This window comes from Geotrypetes seraphini, chromosome 5 (assembly GCF_902459505.1).
Source record: "Geotrypetes seraphini chromosome 5, aGeoSer1.1, whole genome shotgun sequence".
Classification (NCBI taxonomy): domain Eukaryota; kingdom Metazoa; phylum Chordata; class Amphibia; order Gymnophiona; family Dermophiidae; genus Geotrypetes; species Geotrypetes seraphini.
In genome coordinates, this window is record NC_047088.1 from 120,278,137 (window position 1) to 120,289,712 (window position 11,576).

Here is an 11,576-nt window from a genome sequence, read left to right on the forward strand (position 1 = left end):
CAAGAATGTACATTCACTCCAAAACCCACCAGGAATAGAGAATCACTTCAAATTACTTTATAAGTCCCAACTTTAGAACTTCCATGTGCTCATAAATCAATGATTCAAAGATGCCATGCAGTAAAAGAAAACTTTCACCAGTGGTGCAATTCACAGCTTAATCATAGTACACAAACATATTAACACTTATAAATGGCAACAATATCATACAGAATTGAATCTTTCAAAAGCAACAAAGTTTTTTAAAAAAGGTAAAAACTTAGCTTTGAAGATCTGAAACCCAGCTATACCTCTTGCTTGTTTTAGAATAAAGATAGATGTATGGCAGAAAGTGAAGGAGAGAAGTACAGTAAATGGATAAGAAAGCCCTTGAAACAGAGTTAAGAGCACAGACAGAAGGAAGTGCAAGCAGAGACTAGGAAAAGCACAGTTACTTACCGTAACAGGTGTTATCCAGGGACAGCAGGCATATATTCTCACATGTGGGTGACGTCATCTACGGAGCCCCAGCGCGGACAGCCTTTCAAGCAAACTTGCTAGAAGTTTCAAGTTTGCACACTGCACCACGCATGTGTCTGCTTCCTCGCCCACTAGAGGGCGCGTTCCACCTCGTGGTCCTCAGTTCCATCACTAGCAAAGAAGCCATCCCCGGGGAGGCGGGTGGGTTGTGAGAATATATGCCTGCTGTCCCTGGATAACACCTGTTACGGTAAGTAACTGTGCTTTATCCCAGGACAAGCAGGCATGATATTCTCACATGTGGGTGACCTCCAAGCCAACCAAAAAAGGGCAGGTGGGAGGATGGCAATTTATGAAAACAGATTACGTAACACCGACTGGCCAAACCGGCCATCGCTTCTGGACAAAGTGTCCAGGCAATAGTGGGAGGTGAACGTATGAACCGAAGACCAAGTGGCAGCTTTACAAATGTCCTCCATGGGAGTAGATCGGAGGAAAGCAACCGAAGCTGCCATCTCTCGGACCTTATGCCCCGTGACACGCCCCGAGAGCGGGAGACCAGCCTGAGCGTAGCAAAAAGAAATGCAAGCAGCCAACCAGTTGGACAAGGTGCGCTTGGAAACCGGATGTCCTAGACGATTAGGATCAAAGGACAAAAACAATTGAGGAACCTTCCGATGAGACTTGGTACGTTGGAGATAAAATGCCAACGCCCTCTTACAGTCAAGAGAATGGAGCACCGTCTCGCCAGGATGGGAGTGGGGCTTAGGAAAAAACACAGGAAGGACAACGGACTGATTCAAGTGGAAATCCGATACAATCTTTGGCAAAAATTTCGGATGTGTGCGCAAAACCACCTTGTCATGATGGAACACCGTGAAAGGTGGATCCGCAACCAAAGCTTGCAACTCACTAACTCTTCGAGCCGATGTGAGAGCAATCAGAAAAACCACCTTCCAAGTAAGGAATTTGAGAAGGGATACGTCCATAGGCTCAAAGGGAGGTTTCATCAGTTGAGCCAGGACAACATTCAAATCCCAAACAACAGGAGGAGGCTTCAGAGGGGGACAAACATTGATTAGCCCCTTCATGAACCGTTGCACCATAGGGTGAAGCGAAAGAGCACGACCATCTAAGTGCCGGTGAAAAGCTGAAATGGCACTGAGATGTACCCGGACAGATGTCGTCTTCAGGCCTGATTTAGACAAATGTAACAAGTAGTCTAAAACCGAAGCCACCGGGACAGAATCAGGGTTCAGATGACGCGAGGAACACCAAGATGAAAATCTGGTCCACTTCTGTGAATAACAAAGCCTGGTCGAGACCTTGCGTGAGGCTTCCAAAACCTCCCTCACTGACTGGGAAACCTGGATTGAAGTGAAGGGGAAAGGAACCAAGCAGTCAGGTGCAAAGACTGAAGATTGGGATGCAACAGCGAACCCCGACTCTGAGATAGCAGAGAGGGAAACACAGGCAGAAGCAGAGGTTCCCTGACACTTAGTTGAAGAAGCAGGGAGAACCAATGCTGACGAGGCCACCGAGGCGCAATGAGAATCATCGTGGCCGTGGATGACTTGAGACGTACCAACGTTCTCATGATCAAGGGAAAAGGAGGAAACGCATACAGGAACCTCCCCTCCCAGTCCAGAAGGAAGGCATCCGCCTCCAGACGGTCCGGGGAGTACATCCTCGAACAATATAGGGGCAGTTTGCGAGTCTCCGAGGAGGCAAACAGGTCCACTTGTGGAGTCCCCCAGCGGTCGAAGACCTCGCGCAGGACTCTGGAGTGGAGAGACCACTCGTGCGGCTGAAGAAGCCGACTGAGCTTGTCTGCCAAGCAGTTTTGGTCTCCCTGAATATAGACCGCCTGTAGGAAGATGTTTCGGGAGATTGCCCACTCCCAAAGGCGAAGCGCCTCCCTGCAGAGGGGCCAAGAGCCCGTCCCACCTTGCTTGTTGACATAGTACATCGCTACCTGGTTGTCCGTGCGAACTAGGACTACCTGATCGCGAAGAAGGTGGTCGAACGCACGAACCGCCATGTAAATGGCTCGAAGTTCCAGCACATTGATGTGACATCGACGGTCCTCCGACGACCACAGACCCTGGGTCCGCAGCCCGTCTAGATGGGCCCCCCACGCATACTCCGAAGAGTCCGTGGTCAGGACCCTGCGAAAGGGAGGGGCCAGAAACAGCAACCCCCGGAAAAATTGGAACAGTCGGTCCACCAACGGAGCGACCGTTTCAAAGAAGGAGTGACCGTAATGAGACGGGACACCGGATCGCAATCCTGACGCCACTGGGAGGCCAGGGTCCACTGAGAGATTCTCAGGTGCAGTCTGGCAAATGGGGTGACGTGGACCGTCGATGCCATGTGGCCCAGAAGCATCATCATGCGCTGGGCCGATACCACCTGCAGCTGCGAGACCCACCGCCCCAGCCGAACCAAGGCCGCCAAGCGAGGCTGCGGGAGGTAGGCACGTCGGCGCACAGTGTCCAGCACTGCGCCTATAAATTGAAGGGACTGGGCCGGCTGCAACTGCGACTTGGGGAAATTCACCTCGAACCCCAGTCGTTGAAGGAAGGCGATAGACTGTCGGGTCGCTGAGATAACCCCCTCCCTGGTCGTGCTTTTGATCAGCCAATCGTCCAGGTAGGGGAAAACCTGAAGGCCCCGATTTCTCAGGGCCGCCGCGACCACGACCATGCACTTCGTGAAGACTCGAGGGGACGAAGCTAGGCCAAAAGGCAGGACCCTGTACTGAAGGTGCAAGTCCCCCACCTGGAACCTCAAGAACTTCCGGAAGGCAGGATGCACCAGAACATGAGTATATGCCTCCTTCAGATCGAGGGAGCACATCCAGTCCCCTTCCTCCAAGAGAGGGTATAGAACCGGGAGAGACAGCATTCGAAACTTCTCCCGGACCAGGAATTTGTTGAGCTTCCTGAGGTCCAGTATAGGGCGCAGGTCCCCGGTCTTTTTCGGGACCAGAAAGTAGCGGGAGTAAAACCCGGTCCCCCGCTGATCTGCGGGAACCGGTTCGACCGCCCGAAGCTTCAACAGGGCCCGGGCCTCGGCCAGCAAGATGGGAAGCTGGCTCCGATTGAAAGTGGAAGGTCCCGGAGGCATATCCGGTGGCACAGACAAGAAATTGAGAGAGTAGCCCTCGGAGACGGTCCGGAGCACCCAGGCGTCTGATGTAATTTCGGTCCAGGCTGGGTAAAAGGACCGAAGACGCCCCCCTATAGGCAGGGATTTCTGAGCGGTCGCGGAGGGGAACCTGCCCCATCCGCTCAGCCCGTCAAAAAGAAGGCGCGGGCTTGGAAGGGCCCTGCGCCGGGGCTTGCGTTTGTCCCCCTCTGCCCCTCTGAGCCTGGCGTCTAGGTGGCGGTCTGGAAAAGGCGGGAGTAGATTTTTGGGGGTACCGCCTCGGGGGAGGGCGGAAGGGTTTCTGCGGCGGGGGTCTAGGCTTGGGCCGGACCAAGGAGGCCAAGGAGCGCTCCTGCTCCGACAACCTCTTGGTCGCCGCCTCTAATGACTCGTCAAACAGTTCGGACCCCACACAAGGCAAATCTGCCAGGCGATCCTGCAGGTTTGGGTCCATGTCGAGGGTGCGAAGCCAGGCCAGACGGCGCATGGCCACCGCGAAGGCCGACACCCTCGAAACCAGCTCAAAAGCGTCGTACAAGGCGTGAAACAGGTACAACTGCAGTTGAGACAGGTTGGACATGAATGTATCAAAACCTGCCTTCTGGGAGTCCGGTAGGGAGTCACGAAACTGAGGGAGGTCCTTCACCATACCTCGAAGATAGGAGGAAAAAGTGAAGGCATAATTTAGCACCCTGGTGGCCATCAGGGAATTGGAATAAAGGCGACGGCCAAACTTGTCCAGGGTTCGGCCCTCCCTACCAGGTGGAACCGCCGCAGAAACCCGGGAAGGCTGAGACTTCTTAAGGGCAGATTCCACCAGCAAAGACTGGTGGGAGAGCTGCGCCTTGTCGAACCCCTTAGCCGGCACCGTCCTGTATTTGCCCTCCATCTTGGACGGGACTGACGTGACCGTAAGAGGGTTTGACAAATTTTTTAACCAAGTCTGCAGGAGGACCTTATTGTATGGGAGCCGAGGAACCTCCCTAGGTGGAGTTGGAAGGTCCTGCTCCTCAAGGAACTCCTTAGAATATTGGGATCCGACCGAGAGGTCCAGCCCGAGGGCCTTGGCCATGTCCTGCACAAAAACCGAAAATGAGGACGGTTTAGCAGGCGGGGAAGGAGATCTCGACTTTTTCGCCGAGGAAACCGGAGAGGCCTCGTGCGAATAATACAAGGGATCTCTCCCTGACCCCGAGCCCCACGATGTCCTCTCCACAGGCCTCGAGGGGGTAGGAGAATGAGTCCGCCTCGACGAGGCCCGGGGCGAGGACCCCGGGGTCCGGGGGACGCGAGCCCCCTCCCGTTTCCTCGGCGAGGAAGAACGGGACACCCGAGGCGCCGGGGAGCGGAGAAGCTTCGGATTGTCAATGCGCAACTCCGACACCCGCAACGCCTCGCCCCCGATCGGGGAAGACCGACCGCGCCCTCGAGGCGAACCCCGTGAGCGCTTCGGCTTCCTCGGCCGGCGCCTCGATCGAGTCCGAGGCGAGGGCGAAGACCCCCGGGAGGACCTCGAGGACGACGAGGAGGAAATGCGGCGGACCCGTCGTACCTTGTCCCGGGGCCGCACGCTACGCTCCGGCTGATCCCCCGCGGTCGATGGTAAGACCGAAACCGAGGCCGAGGCGGGCGGAGCCTCGACAGCCGAGACCGAGGTCGGAGGCGCCCCGGTCTCCGAGGTCGAGGGAGCCCCGGTACCCGAGGCCGAGGTCGCCGAGGCCGAGGCCACCGAGGCAACAGCCGCCGGGGTCGAAGCCCGTTGCAGCTGTTCCAGGGCCCCCGACAGCTCCGTTGATATGAGCGCTCTGAGGAGCTCCTGGAAAGCCGGGATCCCGACGAAGGTCGGGAGGTCCGAATCCGGGGCATGCTCCCTGGAGGGCGACCTCGGTCTCGAGTGTTCCCTCGGGGCTTGCACGGGCGGGGCCCGAGGCGGGGCCGAGGACGACCCACCCGCCTTGGTCGAAGCAGAGGACGGCTTCTTTGCAGACCCTGTAGGGGATGGAAAGGAGGACTTACCCGAGGTAGTCTTCGTTCCCGAGGTCGACTTGGAAGTCGAAGGGCGAGGAGAGGCCGAGGGCCCCGAGGACGTCGAGGCCGAGGTCAAGGCCGGGGCCGAAGCCGAGGCCGACGTCGAGGCCTTCACCACGGGGTCCGCCTTAAACAACTCTGCCATTCTGGCCCTCCTGCGACGGAGAGCCCTGGGCTGAAATGTGGAACAGCGATCGCACGAGGTGGTAGGGTGTTCCGGGCCCAGACAAACGATGCACCACCGGTGGGGGTCTGTAATAGAGAGCAGCCTCTCGCACCGGCTGCACTTTTTGAAACCCGTTACAGGACGGGACATCAACGACGAAACTGGCCGGGAACGATCGACGTCCCGCAGCCACGGCTGCCGGGAGCCCCCGGAGCCCAACGAGAAGACAAAAATATTTTTTTTTTTTTTTTTGAAAAGAAAAGAACAGAAAAGAACAGAAAATCGAAAAGCACAGCGACCGAAAAAATCAGACGCGGTGTCAGGAAGCAGCGACACAAAAAAGATTAGGAGCTCACAATCCACAGGGCTTACTGGCTCCGCGGAAAAAAATGAACTGAGGACCACGAGGTGGAACGCGCCCTCTAGTGGGCGAGGAAGCAGACACATGCGTGGTGCAGTGTGCAAACTTGAAACTTCTAGCAAGTTTGCTTGAAAGGCTGTCCGCGCTGGGGCTCCGTAGATGACGTCACCCACATGTGAGAATATCATGCCTGCTTGTCCTGGGATAAAGATAATTAGAAAAATATAATCAACAAACAAATGGAGGAAAAATTATTTTATTTTAAATTTAGTGACTGAATATGTTGGGTTTGAGAATTTACATCTTCTTTCTATATTCAGGAAGAAATACATTTGTTTTTATTTCTCTGGAGTTGTACTGTATGCATGCAGAGTCTGGCATCTTAAGAGTTTAATTTGTGTATTTTAGGACTTTTAGTATGTGGTCCTGTATTTCCATAGGGTTTATCTGTGTTTTGCATGTGTGATCAAGGCCAGGTGTTCAGACAGGAATGCATGTCGAGAAGCATTGGTATCATGACCCCAAGTAGGAAGATATTTGTCAGTTGTCTGTCAACCCTTTTGGACCCAAAACTGCCCTTGCTTAAAAATTAGCAGTAATGTTCTGGACTCTGGAGACCACAGCATTAATGAGTTTAAGCTGACTGGAATCCTCTGGGAGAACTAGTGACAGAGATATTGCCCCCCATCCCACAGTGAAACACAACAATTAGTAAAATGTTCCTTTCAAACTGCCTACTACCACAACCACCTCCCAAACTATGCTCTATAACCTCTTTATTGCCCATAACAAGAGTGACTCCTCAAAACTACCCTGAACTTCTCTATCATTCCCAACTATCCACAGCACTACCTCATTATTCCTGATTACCTCAGCCCTGAAAACATTACATAAATCTTTATTTTTATACTGCACAAGCCTAAGCGGTTTAAAGAGTAAACAAAAACAACAAATTAAAATTTACCCCCCTCTTCTACAAAACCACACTAGCAATTTCTAGTGTGGGGAGCTGCGCTGAATGACCTGCGCTGCTCCCGACACTCATAGGAACTCTATGAGCGTCAGCGTCAGCGCAGGCCATTCAGCGTGGCTCTCTATGTAAAAACCGCTAGAGCAGTTTTGTAGAAGAGGGGGTTAGTAATAAGGATTTAAAGAATACAGTATATACTTGAATATAAGTCAATCCAAATATAAGTCGAAACCCCCATTTCCCCCCCCCAAAAAAAGAGGAAAAATGGTTGACTGAAATATAAGTCGGGCAGCTAAATATTAAAGTGCTCTGCCCTGCCATGATCTACATCCAGCGCCCCCTCCCTCCCCTGTCAAGCTCAGCACCCAGCCCCCTCCCTACCAGGCACTGCACACAGCCCTCTTCTCTCCTAGGCTCTCTTCCCTGTTCCTCCTCCACTCTGTTCTGAGAATTTTCAGGAACCATTCAGGAAACTGCTTATCACCGAGCAGCAGCATCAAAACGTGCTCCCGCTCAATATTGCTCAGCAGTTGAAGCCGGAACTCGCGGCAGCAACCGACTGGGTAGCAGCGAGGCAGGAGCGCTGAAAGCTTGCTCCTGCCTGCTACACCTCTGGACCACCAGGGATTCCAGTGGCAGAGGAGGTACGATGGACAGGGCAGGGAGGGGGGACAGGGTGCAGAGCCTGGCAGTGGCCTACAATAAGTCTGGGAGGGGGCGGCTGGGCTCTGGGCCAAATATAAACAGGGACCCCCATTTTTGGGCCAATATTGTGGCTCAAAAATCCTGGTTTATATTCGAGTATATACGGTAATAACAGAGGAAGAATGAGGGTGAAATAGTTTCAGGGGATTTCTCAGTGATGTGAGTGTGAGTTATTTTAACTAAGTCATCATCCCATCTGTCCTCAGAACTTCCAACCTCTCAATTATCCTCCAAATCATCTTATCGCCCCTAACTGCTCCTACCAAACAACTATACCCCAATTTTACCCCATCACCCCAAAAGACCACCACATGCAGTTACATCTTTATCTCCAAACTACTCCCTACAACTACCACTAAGTAGTCTAGTGGTTAGTGCAGTGGCCTAGGTTTGATTCCCATTGCAGCTCTGGGCAAGTTACTTAACGTTCCACTGCCCCAGGTACAAAATAAGTACCAGTATATGTAAAACCAAGTCCCATCACCGCTACCACACAACACTACCTCCATATATCCCATCACTGCACAATTACAGGCAGTCCCTGAGTTACAAACGCCCAACTTAAGTATGTCTCATACTTAAGAACACACTTGCAGCTTAATTTAACTGAGCAGTATTTCCAATGGCATAGACTCCTACACTTCTCCTGAAGCAGATTCAGGAATGATGCATGGCCACATTAAGACCAGTGTGTGGTTGTACATGCTGTACCTTAGGGGAAACACTGGTAGGGACAATTAGCCCTTTTGCCAGCTGGAAGCAGATGTAAGCAGCAAGAATATTCAAATCTACAAGTTCTGAGTTACATACAAATCCAACTTAAGAACAGCTTTAAAAACGACTTGCACGGTATGTGTCTGTATATGGCCTTTTGGTTGAGGATGGGCTGGGCAGGGCTTCAATGGCTGGGAGGATGTGGATGCGCTAGAGTAAGATTTGTCAGAGATTTCAGCAGTTGGAGCCCAAGCACAGTACCAGGTAGAGCTTTGGATTCTTGCCCAGAAATAGCTAAGAAGAAAAAAAATAAATAAATATATATATATATATTTTTTTAAATTTAAATTGAATCAGGTTGGGCAGACTGGATGGACCGTTCAGGTCTTTTTCTGCCATCATTTATTATGTTTTTTTATGTTATGTTCTTAACATGTGCTTATGTACTTAAAATTACCTATCACCCCTAACTACCCTATGACTTCCCAGCTTCACTCCCTCTATCATCCTGTTACTCCCACCTCCTTATCATTGCTACCCCATGAAATCCACCTCCATAACACCCATCCTCAAATCTATTTCTGCAATAAGCCCTTATGCCAACTACCTCCATTCTCCAGAAGTATTCCTAGAATCAACTACACCGACTGTGGTGATTCCTGACTACAGAACTGCACAGGAGGGGTCCAAGACGGCTGCCGCCTGATCTAACTGAGTGTCATGCAGCAGAAAGCTCCCGTTGATTATTCCTTTAAACTTACTATTTGAATTTAAGATGCTGAAACGGAGAGGAAAGAGCACAGCTGGGACCTTCTGCAGCGAATGCAGGTTGCCTCACCACAGTTTGAATTCTATGGGGATAGACACCATCTTGAGCCCCGACGTAAGGGTGCCGCCCCGAAGACCACAGAGTACCAGCTCCCCGAGGTCGGAGGGGCACCCGGAGTGGAAGCCCAAGCCAGTTTGGAGGCCATCGAGATTGGAGAGGGGAGTGTGGAACTGGATTCCCTAATACCAAAGGAGAGTCCTGGCATAGAACCTGAGGCCAGAACATCGGATGGGGTTGTGAGGACCGAATTGCGAGAAGAAATGGCAGTTGGGATGATAAAGCTTTATCACATTTCTTTCAAATTGAGAAACCCCGAGAGATAACTTTGGAATCTATTTGTGACAAATCTTCCAAAATTAATAAATCCTCAATTATACCAATTGGAAGAGAAAATTAAGGTTCAAGCTACAGATAAGGAATATACAATTAGAACAAGCTGAATCCAAAACTTCTACTGATAATATAAATCAAGAAACGAATGCATCTAAAAAAAACTCCAAGAAGCACTGATTAAAGATAACACAATTCATAGGAGAAAGATTGAATTGTTGGAGAACCATTCCAGAAGTAATAACTTGAGATTAGTGAATTTCCCTAGGGTTAGCACTGTAATACCTAGAAAAATGCTAAAGAGATATCTTACAGAGATTTTGGAGATTTCTGAGGAGGCTGTACCTCCTTTTACACAGGCAGTAGCGTACTAAGAGGGAGGGAACAGGGGGGGGGGGCGGTCCGCCCCGGGTGCCAGCCCTGAGGGGGTGCTCCCGGCCTTACCGTTCAGTCCCCCCCACCCCCGAAGGACCGCTCGCCCCACTGACCTTCCTGCACCACCTATGAAGCAGCCCGCAGCAGGATCGCGATGTCAGCGATCCCTGAGCTGCTTGGGCGCTGCTTCCTGCGCCGTGGTCCCGCCCCTCCTCTGATGTCAGAGGAGGGGCGGGACCGCGGCGCAGGAAACAGCGCCGAAGCAGCGCAGGGATCGCTGACATCGCGATCCTGCTGCGAGCTGCTTCATAGGTAGTGCGGGGAGGCCAGGGGGGCGAGCGGTCCTTCGGGGTGGGTCGGGGCATCAGGCCTTCAGGGCGGACAGGCAGGCAGGCAGGCAGGCTTTCAAGGGGGAGGGGGGTGACAGGCAGGCAGGCAGGCCTTCAAGGGGGGACAGGCCTTCAAGGGGGGGGACAGGCATACCTTTAAGGGGGGAGGCAGGCCTTCAAGGGGGGGGACAGGCCTTCGGGGGGTATGCAGACCTTCAAGGGGGTGCAGGTCTTCAAGGGGGAGGGACAGGCCTTCAAGGGGGGGCAGGCCTTCGGGGGGGTGCAGGCCTTCAAGGGGGGACAGGCAGGCAGGCCTTCAAGGGGGGGACAGGCCTACAAGGGGGTGGGACAGGCCTACAAGGGGGGGACAGGCCTTCGGGGGGGGGGGTGCAGGCCTTCAGGGGGGTGCAGGCCTTCAAGGGGGGAACAGGCCTTCAAGGGGGGACAGGCAGACCTTTAAGGGGGGGACAGGCCTTTGGGGGGACCCTGGTTTAGAAGTACACGGAGGGAAGGGGGTGTTCAAAGAGACGTGCATATGCCAAACTTTGGGGGGGGGGAAGAAATAATGGGTCTGAAAATAGAGGAGAGAGAGAGAGATGATGGACCATGGGATTTAGGGAGGGAAGGAACAGAGAGGGAGATAAATTGGACACAAGGGATGGTGTGGAGGAGGGATAGAGATACTGGATAGGAGGGTAATTGGGAAAAGAAAGGGAGAGATGGTGGACTCTGGGGTGGTGGGGAAGGAGGGAGAGATGCCGGATGAAAGGGTAGTTAAGAAAAGGTGGATCTGTGGAGGGAGATGAAAAAAAGGAAAATACCAGACTTCCTGGGGAGGGAAGGGAAATGGAAAGGGAGGACAGAGTTGGCAGATGGATGGTTAGCATGCAGAAAGAAGAAAGAAGGAGACCCTGGCAAGCAAGTTATCAGAAGAAAACCAGAGCCTTGGACCAACAAGATTTGAAATATAACCAGACAACAAAAGGTAGAAAAATTAATTTTATTTTCTGTTTTGTGATTACAATATGTCAGATTTGAAATGTGTATCCTGCCAGAGCTGATGTTGGACTGCAAACGTGAGCTAGGATTTAACAGAGAGAGGAAAAGTCCTTTTTGTTTCTTTATTTTATTTACACCACAGCGCCAGTGTGGTTAGGAGA